Below are 15,759 nucleotides of genomic sequence, written 5' to 3' on the forward strand. Positions count from 1 at the left end.
CCAGCCCTCTCAGCATCTCCATGGCCTCCTCCGGACTCACTCCAACAGCTCCAAGACCCTCTTGTGTTGCTGCCCCCAGAGCTCAGTGCAGTACTCCAGATGTCCAGCTGTGGAGGGCTACCTAACACAGGAAACACCTGAAATGCCTCCCCTTACATTAATTTGAATGGATATAATGACCTCTTCATGGGACAGGGTATGTCATTCACTGCAGCTTAAGGAGATGTGCCAGGTGCTCCTGATTCCTCAATCTATCCCCACACACACCCCCTTGTCACCACAGGCAGCTGTGGTTTTCTCAGCTTGTTCTATGTTTTGCATCTGCAATGTGAATTTTGGGTTCTGGTACCTCCTGCTCACCCCAGTGAATCCTGCCCATTTGTACACCAGGGACACTAGCCTCAGGCTGTCTTCTGATACATGGCAAGGCACTGGCACTGCCAAAACCACTGGTGCTGTCTTAACTGCAGTCACTGCTCTCTCCATGTGGACACACAAGGGGACCCCAGCTGTGGTTATCACAGCCAGGCTCAAAAGGTTCTGTTTATAAAGGAATTGAAAATAGCTCTTTGCAAAGGAGGGGACAGATCTAGCCCTGATGGCCCTGAAAGCATCAGTGACATTTATTGACATTAAAAAAGCATGCTTTTCCCAAGCTTATGAATGAATACAACTCTCAAGGACAAATATTGCTCAAAAAAAAACCTGAACAAGTGAGAAAATGTAGAATCTTTCCCCCTGGAACGCTGTTAACCTCACTTGCCCTTAGCAGCTCTATCCATTTTCAGCCATCTTTGTCATGCTGCCTACATTTCCGGCTTCAGGAAAACAAACCAACATGAAGCAGAACTAAGGTGATGCTAGATCTAGCCTGAAGACCAGCCACAGACCTTGGAACTCGCAGCTCATCCTCAATCTGTTCTTTTCATGGATGTAAGGAGCCAGGGTTCAGAAGGAGAAGCCCCAGCTCTAAACCACAGCAGCAGTGTTTTCTCCCTTAGCTATGAACCCTTCCCTCTTCTTTTTGTGCCTCAGCAATAGCTGAGTTGGTAGAGAGGGAAGGAATTCACTTCTCCTGGCTCTGATGGTCGAATGTCAAAACAGAAGCACTTCAATAGTATTTCCACATTAGAGAAACAATTAGAGAATTTCTAGGAACTGAAAAATAAAAGTGTTTCTAATCAAACCAAAAATATTCCATTTTAGGAAGCCTGAAAATCTAAAGAATCTGAAGGATCAATTAGATTTCTCCTCACATTTTGGTTTTGGTTGAATGCTATTTGCACTGCACCATAAAAAAGATCAGAGACAAAACTCGGTGTAAGGGAAAGCTCAAACCAGTACAACATTTTAAAACCTCTGAATATTCTGATTTCTTTTCTAATGAATAATTCTGCGTGGATTAGTGTGGCAGAGAGTTTTAAGCATCAGCTTTTGCAAAATTGGAAATCTGCTTTTTAAAGTGCTTTGATAAATGTTCATTTGCAAGCTGAGGACAGTGTTCTCACCACCGCAATACGTACTGTACTCTATAGGACATTGAGCTCTCTACTACACGTTTCAGGACATGCACATTTCGTAGGTGAGTGAAAAAAATGTAATAATATTTTCAACGACTGTTTCATAAGAGATCTTTAACTACAAATGACCTTTACATATTCCAAACCACATGAATGTGAGATGATGACTGTGAGCAACTACAAGATTCCAGTTCTGTATCAAAAGTGCCCTATCTCCCATGAAATATTAACTCAAGGTTGGCCACTTTAGACTAAGAGAGTGAACAAACTGTTTTGAGCATTAGCTGCTAACCAAATTCCAGTCATGGCTTAGAGTATTGTGGTTTTCTATGATGCCAAACCCCCTCATTCATTCTGTGTCCTAAATGCCTTATCATGCTTCTAAGTGATCTTTTGTAATTGCTGTGGTTCCTCTTAGCTGTGGTCCAGAGGGAAGATAACCAGTTCTTGTATACTTTTAGTGTAAACCAAGAGTAATCCCCCTGAAGCCAAGAGTGCAGAAAAGCAAGGTGAGAAGACAATGAAGTCCAGCTGTTTTCAAAGGGGTTTGGAATCTCTGGGAATAGAAAGGTGCTATATAAATCTAGGATATTATTAGATTATTTATTAGTATGTAATAAATCCATGTAGCACAGTAATGCATGTACAAAGTCTAAATACTAGGCAGAGGTCAGTAGGTTCCCCATATGTCTCTTTTCTCTCCCTCTGGAGAGCTATGCCATGTATAACAAGAAATGAAGAACGAAATGAAAATGTGCAAGGGCCAATAAAAACAAGCTGGTTTTTAGCCCTGATAACTGAACAGTTTGTTTCAATGATATCTTCACTTAATACTGCCATTTTTTCTTGCTTTGCAAGTCCACAGAATAATGACAGGCTACAACAGAAAGCTTCAGTGTGCATTTCAGAATGCCTGAGTCAGCCACTTATCTTGCTTTATCCTCTTCAGCTGGAATCTTGTTAAATAAAAACCAAAACAAAACCCACTGCAATTTCATAATCCTCAAATAAATGGATTTTCTCCCTCCTTATGTTTTGCTAGAAATTAAACTGTGTTACACTATTCTCCTACAATTTCTTATTAACTGCCTTCATCCCTAGCTACATTTAGTGCCAGGAGTCATATTGGTCTAACATTAAACCAGTAAAGGCTTACATTTATTGACAAAATTATGCTTTATTTAAAGATTACACGATGTTAAGCTTCACACACCTTCCCTCGCCCTGCAGCTTGAAGTTTGTTGTCTGCCCCTGTGGTGCTGAGTCTTGTTTTCAATGGGGAGATGTACAGATTAATTCTGTTTTTTTACAGGATAATGACCATTCGGCCTAGTGCTCTTTACACTATGGGTATGCCTGACCTAAGGTGGCTGTAACCCTTCTATCATGATAACTAGATAGAGAGCAGGAGTTTGAGAGAGAAGATCTTCCCGCTTAAACCCACAAATGCAAATGTTACTGGAGCAGCCAGTAAGCCTAAAAGAGTAAGCTCTTTTAAAATAGGAACCAGATCTTTGCTGGCCTCAGGCACTGCTGAGGGGACTTGCTGAGATTTGAATGCCCCAACAGATGAAGATTTCAAAGTTTCCTCACTACCTTGGTGTCCTCTGCAAGACTCATACCACTACCTCAATGCTGTTCCTATACTCTAGAGAACGAAAGACTATAGAATCATGGAATAGGTTGGGTTGGAAAGGACCTTAAGATCATTCAGTTCCAACCCCCCTGCCATGGGCAGGGATGCTTCATACTAGACCATGTTGTCCAAGGTTCTGTCCAACCTGCCTGGAACACTGCCAGAGATGGAGCATTTACCACTTCTTTGGGCACCCTCTGCCAGCATCTCAGCACCCTCACAGGGAAGAGCTTCTTCCTTCTATCTAACCCGAACTTTCCCTGTTTACGTTTGAACCCATCACCCCTTGTCCTATCACTACAGCTGCTGATGAAGAGTCCCCCTCCAGCATCCAAAGACAATTTACACAGATTATCTTTATCATTCAAATAGCCACAAATGGCAACGATGCTTGGACACAACCATGCAGGATGCCCAGCTTTCCAGGAGATGTAGGCACCCCACCAAGAAAACGTAGAAGTAGCACTGACATATTAAGGCTGTGAGACACATAACCAACTCACCTTGTGTAAGTAAAGGGTTAGAATTTCCCTCCTTGTTTGAAGCAGTCCCGACTTGATCACTATTTGAGCTGTCACACTACATTCAGGAAAGCCAGGTAACTGCTGGGGTATTTTTTTTCCCTGTCCCATGCGCTTCCGCATGTCTTAATATTTCCTGTGCTCTCTGGAAATTGCTTCCATTCTGTATTCTATTCAGATAACAGCAGAGCAGAGGAGACATATGTTGTGCTAACACAAAAGAGATTGTTGGAGGCGTTCTGAAAGCTGGGAAAGAAAATAACAGCAACAGCAAAGGAATATCTTCCCCTATGAGGAGTTTGTCCCTTTAGAGCACAAACAGCTATGTACCATTCTGGTTTGTGATTTGATCCTCCTTTGGAAACAAGCACAGGTTTTAGAGTACTGCCCATTACCCATCACTGTACTATCATCACATCCCCTGTGTCTCTACATGGAAGCAGTGTCTCTAGTGAGGCTCTTTTGCTTTCGATTCTGTCCAGCCTGGTGCAACTCTCAATGCTTTGTGGGTGAATGAAAAACTTGTCAATGTCTACACCATTTTGTTCCAGTTTCTGATCTCTCCAGTGTGCTGTGTCACTGTACAGCTTCTCCTGAACAAGAATGTCTTTGTTCCTCCTCTGCCCCCAACAATACACATTGTTAGCCATTACTGCTTTGAGTTCTGCTGAAAACCAGCAACTGGAAACTCAGTAACTCTGGGTCATCTAAACCTATGATCAAACTTGTATTTTAAAGTGATGGCACAGTACAACACTGGGAAATTGTCATTTCAGCCTTTCTACAGAGGAATTGTGCGCGTCTTGGTCCATAGGAGCAACAGGAAACAAGTCAAGTTATTGATTACTCAACTTAAGCCTCCAGAGTTTGAGATGATGGGTACTGAATGGAAGAGATAAGAAAGAAGTACACTGGCAATAACAGAAATGAACAAAAAGGGGTTTGAATGAAGCCCAAGGGGAGCTCTGCCCTATTTCCAGATCTGAAGGTGACCTCTCAATGTTCCTTCTTGTTTTGTGCTTGGCTTTATAGGGGCACAAATATTACTGGATTTAAAAAGGCAGCTGCATCAGATTTGGCTGGAGACAAGGGAAAGGGGAATTGAAATCTGAACTGTTTTATGTATCTCATTTTATGATATACGGTCTCCGACAACACATTGTCTTTCTGTGGAGTCTTCTGTGTGTGGTCCTCAAATCCCTTTTTATAAATAAAGCCATCTGTCTCTTTTGAACTATAGTAGCTCTAATTTAAAAAGTCAGTATTTGCCAATGTCTACAACTCATTAGCTCCAAAGCTGTGAAAAACTTCCATATGTGGGTGCACCATTCAGCAGTCTCTGGCAATTGCTGTGTTTTAAAAACCATGCCATTAGTTGTAAACATCCATTTTTATGAAAGATGTGCTTTGCTTTGGTTATCAGGTAATTTAAAAGATAAGAGTGAGATTAAGGAAAAAGCCAAGCCCTCAACCTCCTGTTTGATGAAAAAAATCTCACCTGGAGATCTACCTGCATATAAGTGCAGGTAGAATAGATAACTATTTACTTTATTTCTATGCATGTGGTTAGCTGCCTTCACAATAACAAAGAAAAAGAGACACACAGCGTAATTCCAAAGAAAGAAGAGATCTGCCTCAGAACAGCTCTTCTGAGCAGGGTCTCTATAAAAGAGAGGACTCTCGATGAGCTGGGTTGCTGTCAGCAGGAAGATTGGCAGATGGACGATGAATGAAAACATCCACTTGGAACATTTTTTTCCCCATCAAGATATATTTTTCAATGATATCTACATAAAACCTTTGTGGTGCTTAATTGCCAAGATCAAAGTAGATAGGTACATTCTGGTGACAGAAATACTGCCTGGTGCAAAGCGTTTCCTGAGGTGCTGGAATGCTGCGATGCTACAGAGAATCCCCAGGAAGAGGTGAAGCCCGGCCCTCTGAAGGCAAGCAGTAATTCCTCTGCATTGCTTTGAACCAAAGTAGCTGTGCAAAGAGGATCACGGGGCTTTTGCAGGCCAGAAAAGGTGACTGAAAATGAGAGAAAAAGCATACAGTGTGTTCACAGATTTTAAATATACTACATGTAGGGGATAGCTCTTCTGAAAAGGGATTCCAGCTACGTGACTCTGTGACACAGGGCCTCATGCACTTACAGCTGAGTCTTTAAACCCCCTGGTAAATGCATGGAAAGAGAAAATCAATACAGCCCTTTCTGTGTTTTGGCTGTGATTCAGCAAAGCACACGGGTGATTCCCAGGGAATTAACAAGATTTAAACATATTCATGACCTGTTTGTTGAACTGGGCTTTATTACAGAGGGGCTTAGAAAAATCCCTTGCCACTTTTTAACTCTTTAAATGTCTATGACATGAAAGTGATGGTGATAGATGATAGTCTCGTACCTCCCAGCAGAGGCCTGAGGTGTAAACATCATTTTCACCTTTTCTGAGAATCTTCAGAGGAATTTCTTAAGAAGAAAAGAAGCCTGTTCTGAAATAAGGATAAGGCCCAGAGCCAAAGCTCACTGGAGCCAAAAGAATGGTATTCCTTGCCTGCAAAGGACTTTAAGTGATACCAGAGACGTACTTAAGAAGGATCTTTGAAGAAATGGAGGGTCATGAGAGAGGCTGTGTGTGTGTGCATGTGGGTATGTGCAGGAAGGAGATAAGCTATTGGCTCTATCTAAACCGTCAAACACAAGCAACTGTGGAAGAGGCTTGGGGACTGACTTAAAGCAATCCTTATGGTGCTGTGAAGATGCAGCTGGGCTGGCAGAGCCATTCCTGTTTTGGAGAAAGGTAAGTTTAGCAGAAGAAAAAGAGGGTCTCACACTTCAAACACCATTTACTTATTACTGTCTGTTTTCCTGTTCTGTCTCTCTCACACTTTTTTGGTAACAGGCTCCTCCTCACACCAGGAAACAAAGTTTTTTATGATGAAATTTGGGATATGAAAAGCAACTGCACATCCACCTGCTTCAAATGGAGTTTCTCAGTGGACCATCCTGCTTCAGAATCTCATGAGGCATCACAGGGGTGTTGACAGGAAAGCCTCCTTGTCTTTGCTATGCAGATGAGTCAGAGCTGACAGTATATGTAACGAGATATCTCAAAAACAAATGAAAGGTATTGCAAAAGGTTACATACCCCAATGTGGCAACTGAATTTTGAGCTAGTTCTTACGAATCTTGGGTAACCAACCGTAATTTCCTAGTGCTGTTTAAAGTCCTGACATGAGTTGAGTTAAACGTCCTTGAAACCAAACTGAACACCCTGATTTAAGGCAGTTGAAGTGAAACTTCAGCTGTCTGAAGCATGCTATAGCTGGTTCCTGCAGACACTGAAGAATGTTACCTGAATAATCTCCTTGATGGTGCTGCAGGGTTATGGATGTTGACTCGTGGGATTGGAGACTGCTGGAGAGTCTAAAAGCAAATACAGGAAAGCAAGGAAGCATCAGAGACAGCCACAAAAACATCATCAGAGTGAGACCTCAAAAAACTCATTGGTCTGCTACAGTGGGGACTCAGTTGACAGTCAGAGACTACTGTGATCGATACGATTATTACAAATACAAGAACAAGGCTCAACATCTTACAAGCTGTCTCAAAGTCAAAATAGAGGGAACCTAGCTTGTAAAAAGCAAGTATTTGTTTCCCTAGATTCAGCAAAATCTTCCATTTGGCACTGCTTTAGCAAGGGAAAAGACAAGGTGTGGATGAGCCTGTGTGCTACTGAACTCACAAGTCCAGGACAGATAAGGGAAGTACCACATCCATCACTTAAAGCACAACAGCAAGGAAGCAGGAGGCTCAATTTATCTGCCTGTGCTATGCCTCTTTCTGTATGTACAGGAATTTCTATCTCTGGGGCTGTTAATATAGCACCTTTCAAAGACAGTGAATTCTCTTTAGAAATAGGGAGATAATGAGGCTGTTTCCACTCAACACTACATTGAGATAGAAAAACAAAACAAATAACACTGTCAAGATTTATAGCAATTACATTATAAAGGGCACTAGGACATTTGTATAAAGAGCTAAAATGGACCTGCAGTAGAAAACACACTTTACTTTTACAACTTTAACTTTAGGGCATGAAAGGCACCTCACTAATGATTAGAGGGATACAGATGAGCCATAACAGTCTATATATCCTTATAAATTATACGCAGGGAGAGTTAAAAGACAGGGTGTTACAGCCTCTGGTGCTGTACCTTTTAACTCCTCACCTATTTCTTTCATCAGTCTTTCAGCTCAAAGAAGGCAATCAGAACTTATATTGACCAACTGGGTATTAACTCAATCGAAACTAATCACTTCTAGCAGGTGGTGTAGGAGGCCGCTCTGGACTAGAGTGTTATAATACCCAGGCACATGAAAAGAGACTGAGGTCTTGCAACGGTGCCACTCACATGGTGACCCTGGGTGCCATGGCCAACAGCTCATCGGCATGGGGCTGCCTCATCTCTCTCTACCCCCTCAGCCAGCTTACAGCCACCCCCCTGCTTGTATTTGGGATTTGCTGGGTTTGCTACTCACGTGGAGCTGGGCCAAGTGCACAACTTACCCAAGTCCCCCAGGAGAGGTGCCGCTGCAAGGCAGGGTCCTGCCGCTATCTCACTGACCTCTGCTGCAAGGGTCTGGACACTGGGGTTGCACTCTGAAAAAAGAGGTTTAATATTTTCTATAACTGTTTTTATTTCGGAGTCTTTGCTTTCAGGAGCCTTTCCTCATTTCCTAATTGCAAATGCAGACTCTAAGCTGGAGTAAACTATTTATACTGGTTTAATACATGCTGTATTGCCCAGCAGGAGCCAGCTAAGAGCACACACACGTACAGTCAATTCTTGCTGACAGACAACTCGCGTAATTGACTCATTAAGTCACAGTAACTCCTTCTCTTTGGATCACTTGACCTTACGCTAAAAGACAACTCATTTGTCAAAGCCTGGACCTCCTTGTGGACAGGAAGAAGGAGGAGAAGGAAGGAAGGAAAGGGGGAGAAATGATGAAGCAAAGGAAAATTAAGTTACTTAAAGTTATAAAAAGTCTGCAGGACTAGCATGGCTGAGCTCAGCACTGAATGCCAGCACTGGGTCTGCAAGCCAAGAAAGTGCCTCCTCTAACACTCGGGGAAATGTATATTTCACATCAGGAGGAAAAACACTGTTTTCCCTTCAAGAAAAAGGCAGTTGTGGCTACTAACCTTGGCTGCTGACAGCTCAGACCTTGACCAACCCTTTCAGAACAGGGCTAGCAAAAAAGTCATATTTCTTTCTGGTCAAAAACACTGAAGAGAAAGTTTTTCAAATACAGGGACTTTCTTCATGCTTGATATGTGAGAGATTCCTGCTGCAGAGTGGGCAACAAGTGAGAAAGCCAGGGTGGACAAGTCTAGGAATAGTACCCAGGGAAAAAGAAGTGAGTATTTCCAACCATGGCAGCTCACTGCACAGCTCAAAGGAAAAAAGCAGAACGGTAGTATCATAGAACCATGGATGATTTGGGTTGGTTGGAAGGAACATTAAAGCTCATCCAGCTCCAGCCCCTGCCACGGGCAGGGACCCCTTCCACTAGAGCAGCTTGCTCCAAGCCCCTGTGTCCAACCTGGCCTTGAACACTGCCAGGGATGGGGCAGCCACAGCTTCTCTGGGCACCCTGTGCCAGCGCCTCAGCACCCTCACAGGGAAGAGCTTCTGCCTAAGAACTCATCTCAGTCTCCCCTCTGGCAGGTTAAAGCCATTCCCCTTGGCCTGTCCCTACAGGCCCTTGTAAGAAGCCCCTGCCCAGCTCTCCCTCCACTATGCATCTGTCTCCAGCTGTGGTTTTTGGGTGGTCTGTACATGACTATTAACAAAGAGTCCTGAGGCTGCTCTAATGCAGTGCAGTGAGACAGTCTGGGCAACCCTGCAACTTCGCATTGCCCCCTGCAGTCACCTTGGCCGGCAGCAGACAGACAGACACTCAGACTCAGGTCGATGGATCCCTGGGGCTCCTCAAGAGCTGGTGCTGTGCAGGCACCTTGTGATTTCAGAGCCGACTGCTTCATTCCTTTGCTGTGTAATTCTTTCTTTATGGAGTTTTACCTTGGGGGAAATGGGTTTTATTGCAAAGTCAAAAGGTATTTTTTACACAGACTCCATTACCTGTTTATAATTAAAACCATAAAATCCCTTCATAAGAGGCTTAATAACTTCCCCTCACCAAAAGAGGTTTTCATAAAAAGACTCATTAAAAGTACTCACAGCTAATGCTGGAAAATGAAGAGAAATATATAAAATTATTTGGTCTTATTTGACCATTTAAAAATAGGTATTGTCCCCATTCATTTTTATAGCTCAAATCGATACACAACTCGCAGGACAATCTTAGCCTTTCTGGTCCTTGTCCCCTTCCTTTTCCCTCTTCCAGGAGTCCCTTTGCCCTGAAGTGTCTGGGCTTTACAAGGGCTGCAAGCATGAGTTGTGAGAAGCAGCCGTGATTTCTGACCTTGTGAACTGGGATGTTCAAGCCCAGCAGTTCCTACGAGTTTCCCCATGTTCTGTTCGCTTATCTTGACCTCCCACCACTCCTGATCACAGCAGCATGGGGGTAATGTGAATAGCAAGCATGAATTTCTCTGAAGCTTTCTGTCATATGGGACCATGGAGGCTGAAAGATGGTTTTGGTTTCTAAAGGCTATTAAAATATGTATATAGTTCAAACACTGTAAAAAGGAAAATGCGGTCTTTAAAATAAATGGATGTTGAGTAAAATTGTTATGTTCTACTTTGCAATAACAATAAGCAAGGAATGTGGATCTCGAGGGTTACCACAGCTTGGCTACCACAGAATCATCTAATCATAGGACAGTTTGTGCTGGAAGGGACCTTAAAGCTCATCCAGTTCCAACCCCTGCCACAGGCAGGGACCCCTTCCACTCGAGCAGCTTGCTCCAAGCCCCTGTGTCCAACCTGGCCTTGAACACTGCCAGGGATGGGGCAGCCACAGCTTCTCTGGGCACCCTGTGCCAGCACCTCACAGGGAAGAAATTCTGCCTAATGTCCAACCTAAATCTGCCCTCTGTCAGTTTAAAACAGCTGGTCAATGCTTGAAATTTCATGCTCATTCTTTTCCCACTCCCATAAGCCCAGAGTTTTAACCAGCTTCAGCAGAGTCAGCTTCAGAGCCTCTTTGATGCAGTATCTGTTTGAGTTACAGAGCAAAAGCTGCACTGTTTGGCTTTCCTCAAGAAGATGCATGTGGCACAGTTCATACTTCAAACATCCTCCATCTGCATCTGAGCAAGATTCCTGCTCTGAGGCATCACAAGAGATGCTGCCACCTCAGCCATATTCAGCTGTCTGCAGCCTCTGCCCCCCTGGGACTGTGAGCAGTGGAGAGCAGCACAGCTACTGAAAGCCTTTCCAAAGCAGGTTATGGTGGGATTTATAAGAGGTACAAAGTTGGTTATATGTAAGGATTATCCCAAATAGTCAAGGCTTTTACTGTTGCAATAGTCAGTGAAAAAGATCTGAGGATACAAGTATTAGGAGAACCAATTTGATTCCACACTCAGTCTGAACTGGTCCTGGGACAGTCAGTGGCCTGGGGGAGCTCTGTTGGTCCTTTCCATTTCTGAAGAATAAAACTCAAGCAAGGAAAAATACAACCACAACACCCAACCAAAACCAAGCTGCATGGCAAAAGTTATCTTAAACAGACATCTAGCAAGGTTCCTAAAAACAGCTGCGGGTATCATACACCTTGACCTACATGGATTTACAACAGTACAGGCACCACATCCAGAGACCAAAGAAGCCCTACCCTACAACCACCTTTGTTTTGTGTTTCATTGCCCATTCAAACCACCTTAGCTCCAGCTCAGATTTCCAGCCTGTACTTATTCTTTTCCCTTGCCCTAAACGATGTCCTCATTGTCATGAGCACTTGATAATTTCACCTTAGCATTTAATTGTGTGTGCAAATGAGATAAAACTGAGTAACTTAAGTGGTAGCACAGTTGAAGTCAGTGCCTGCTCATGCCAAGTTCATGGGTTAATGATCAGTGTCATGATGCCACACTTCTGCAAAGGAGGGTAGATCTGTATGGGCCTGGGGCAGTCCAGGCCCTTGAAAGCCAGGCTTAAAACAGATCTTACCTTTAATAGAAGCAGAATGAGTGGAGACTCTTCCTGAAGTCAGGACGTTTGGAACCAGATTCTGGGGGACAACACACTCTGAGTTCTGCCCTGCTCACTGGGTAATGAATATATTGTCCTGTTTAACTGCAGAACTGTTGCATCTTATCCCACCCTTCCTCGCTAACTGCTGGTTTCCTTAAATTTACATTCTCACAATGATGTCTCTAATATCTCTGGACTTTTTGTGTAAATCATTTCCAGTCAGCAATGCTGACTCATGGGAGAGCTGAGGTTAAAGAAACTTAATTTCTGTCAGAGAAATTGATCCCCTGTAATTTAAACCCTTCCAGCACCACTATTTATCTTATGCCTCTCACTTCAGGTTTTTGTGCCACATCTGGGCCATGGCAGGTGGAGAGCCATGTATCTGTCAGAACAGTAAAGCTGTCTCATTGTTCATTTCTGGCCCCCTTCACCTTGAGTGCTCACCTTACTTTATTAGTACACTTCTTCACAACTTCTCAAAAAGCAAAATGTTCCCCCCAATGTAACATAATAGCACTTCTAATGCCTTTTTTCAAGTTGTAGCAACCTCTCAACTCCCTTGCTTCTGCCACCTCTTCCCTTTTTTCTTTCTCACTTTTCTTTTTCTCCCAGCCAACACACAAAGCCCACTTCTCTCTTGAGCTTCTGACCTTTTAGCTTCAACCTTATGTCACTTTAGCATACAAATAACCATCATTATGTTAGTTTTATCTGACTGTTTCCTTCACTTCGGGGCTGTGTTACTCCAAAACCACCTAACACATCTTCAGCCCTGCAGGAGTGCACCAAACAAGACTTATCAGTCATTGTCCTCTGTACATTGTCTCCTACCATGACTTAGGGTTTCTTGATTTTCTGCTGTTCTCTGTGGCCTCAAGGACCTTCTGCTCTTGAATACATGCCACCTTTCACTTCCTAAGGCTTTACCATAGAATCATGGAATAGTTCAGGTCGGAAAGGACCTTAAGATCATTGCAATCCCCTTTAAACGGTCAGGGACACCTCACACCAGACCACGTCGCCCAAGGCTCTGTCCAACCTGGCTTTGAACACTGCCAGGGATGGAGCATTTGCCACTCCTCTGGGCACCCTGTGCCACTGCCTCATGACCCACACAGTAAAGAACGTCTTCCTTCTATCTAACCTGAACTTCCCGTTTCAGTTTAAACCCATTACCCCTTGTCCTATTGCTACAGTTCCTGATGAAGAATCCCTCTCCAGCATCCTTGTAGCCCCTCTTCAAATGTTAGAAGGCTGCTATGAGGTCTCCATGCAGCTTTATCCTCATAGCCGAGATTACAACAGTCCCACTTCTTCAGAATTCCAAGGGGAAGGCAGCCAAAGCAGTGAACTGTTGGCCATTAGCATCATGTATTCATCCCACACAGGACCTCTTTGCTCTGGAATGACATAACCATGATGGAGAGCACAGAGCCCATTAAAGTGGGCAGCCTTGGGCTATGCCTGTAGCCTGTGTCTCTGAAAGGCAACAAACCTGTCCCATTTGCTAACTGATGCAGTAAGTCAGCTGCTCCCATAGCAGCCAGGAGACACTGCAATGATGGCTGTAAAGAAAAGCTTTCCATCCCATTTATCTGTCCCTAGTACATAAAGGTGTCCTGTAATGCTGGCTTGTAGCTTGCTGCTTTTCTCATTTTATTTGTAACTCTTCTAGAAACCTCACAGTAATTGGCCTTGGTGGATGTCCCATCTCTTGGGAACTCAGCCTGTAAAGACTGCAGAAGGGGGAATGCCTTCCTGTCACAACCGTAATGTGCCTAATTCAACTGGAGCCTGACCTGTATGGGCTCATGAGTAGCAATGGAGTAATAGTCATGAAAACCCTCTCACAGCTGCTGTTGCTCGTGCTGCACCCTAGGTCTCAGGCTATCCTCAGAAAGATCCGGAAGAATTCACACAGGAATCTCTGATAGATTTAAAGCTATATTGAACAAATTGAATTTATCATAGACTCACAGGCTGGTTTGGGTTGGAAGGGATCTTAAAGCTCATCCCATTGCAACCCCTGCCATGGGCAGGGACCCCTTCCACTAGAGCAGCTTGCTCCAAGCCCCTGTGTCCAACCTGCCCTTGAACACTGCCAGGGATGGGGCAGCCACAGCTTCTCTGGGCACCCTGTGCCAGCGCCTCAGCACCCTCCCAGGGAAGAGCTTCTGCCTAAGAGCTCATCTCAGTCTCCCCTCTGGCAGGTTAAAGCCATTCCCCTTGGCCTGTCCCTACATCCCTTGTCCCAAGCCCCTCTCCAGCTTTCCTGCAGCCCCTTTAGGCACTGGAGCTGCTCTAAGGTCTCCCCTTCAGGAGCCTTCTCTTCTCCAGGCTGTGTATCAGCTGGGTTCAACAAAACAGCAATCACAGTGGGAAAGAAACACAAATGAGATTGGGTTAACGAGGCTGGTGATGGAGGAAAGAGTAATTCACAGCCAAATTAACCAAAGCACTCAGGTTACAACAGTGCTTTTGCTGTGTATTATTTGGTGTTACTGTGTTTATACTGGCTTCTAAAGGAAAATGACATTAAACTTAATAGAAGATGGTAAACACTAGAGGAAAGTCTGAAGCTATTTGAAGCACAGCACAACTGCTGTTATTATGAACGGAAGAAATTCCAGCTTACTGGGGGAAATCAGAGCCTGTTAGCTCAGAGCCTGACTTCAGCAATCTGCCTCCTGCACTGAGCAGGGAAAGCTCAGCCCTCATGCATGAGCTCAACTCTGCTGCATACAAGCACCCAAGGTTTGGACTAAGCTCATCAAATGCAGGAGGGAACACCATGTTCAATAAGGCTGATATATCATTTCCAAGATGCTGTGAGATAGAACATGCAGTAATCACACCAAAGCACAGCAAAATAGAGACAAGACAGGTATGAAAAATTGCAGACTGGTCAGCGATTTGTCACAGGCTTACAAGGAGTTCACCAAAGCTGGTGGCAATGGAACAACAGGCACTTTCTGGGGCTCCAAACCAAAAAGGCACCAGTTTCCTTTCCAATTTCAGGAAACTAAATAGGAGCGATAATCCCTGAACAGCTCTGAAATGTCTTCCCATGGTTTTCTGTTCCTGATTCTATCGTTCAGTAGGAGAAAATTTCCCCAACAAACAGTTTATTAATTGTCCATTAGATATTTTTTCCTCTCTGAAGTTGTTAAATGCCACCCAGAGGTCAGAGACAAGATACTAAACAGCAAATCAGCATGGCAAGAAAAGTATGTTTTCACTGCAGCACTGGATCTGACATTAAAGCATCCAGACTGTTTTTACCCCTAGAACTTCACTTACCCTTTCTGCACCTTCCCATTCATAACAGGAAAGTAAGAACAATTCCAGTCCCGAACTTCCATGGCCTTTGATATCAAGTATGAGCAAAGTAAATAAGGATCATGTTCATGGGATGGTCTGGAGAGTGCCTAGTACAAAAGAGCTTTGATTTGGGGGCTGCAGAAATGATTGTAATACAAAAGACTAAAGGATAATAAAAGGTGAAGAGCATTGTAATTTCTGTGTCACACAGTCTGTCTCCTGCAATGGATAGCTCATTTTTCACTCTCCTTTTTGTTGTTGTTGAAATGTTTTCAGACACCTGCAGGCTGCAGCAATACCTATTTCTCCCTCCACAAAATGGCTTCACATAGTTCTCTGGATGATGCTCAGCAGTGTGGGCAGTAAACCCACACACAAAGGCCAGTAAATCACATGCAGGTACCAAAATACACAGTGTGATTTTACCCCCCCCCCCTTTTTTTTTTTTTGCTAAGACCAAGCACTAGCATCTTTTAAGCTTTAAATACAGTATGTTAGTGCTTTCAAATGTAGAAATGGGTAATGCTGGCTAGCAAATTGCATTTAAGATACAGATGCCTTCTGAAAAAGTTTGCCTGATCAGTCCTGC

The 15,759-nt window shown here is 43.8% G+C and overlaps 1 long non-coding RNA gene across 2 annotated transcripts; it reads right to left on the reverse strand.

Moving 5' to 3' along the window:
- Positions 1 to 6,862: 6,862 nt before the first annotated feature.
- On the reverse strand, positions 6,863 to 15,517 carry LOC130609704 (uncharacterized). 2 transcript variants are annotated; one of them, XR_008974853.1, is made up of 3 exons: positions 15,150 to 15,517; positions 9,619 to 9,767; positions 6,863 to 7,104 (listed from the first exon to the last, which is right to left on the reverse strand). It is a non-coding gene; the product is annotated as an uncharacterized LOC130609704 (long non-coding RNA). The 2 variants fall into 2 exon arrangements; XR_008974854.1 differs by lacking the exon at positions 6,863 to 7,104 and adding an exon at positions 8,320 to 8,341.
- Between the last annotated feature and the right edge of the window lie 242 nt (positions 15,518 to 15,759).

The sequence above is a fragment of the Pezoporus wallicus genome, unplaced genomic scaffold (assembly GCF_028554395.1).
Source record: "Pezoporus wallicus isolate ANWC-B61680 ecotype Strahan unplaced genomic scaffold, APGP_CSIRO_Pwel_v1 contig_8088, whole genome shotgun sequence".
Lineage (NCBI taxonomy): Eukaryota > Metazoa > Chordata > Aves > Psittaciformes > Psittacidae > Pezoporus > Pezoporus wallicus.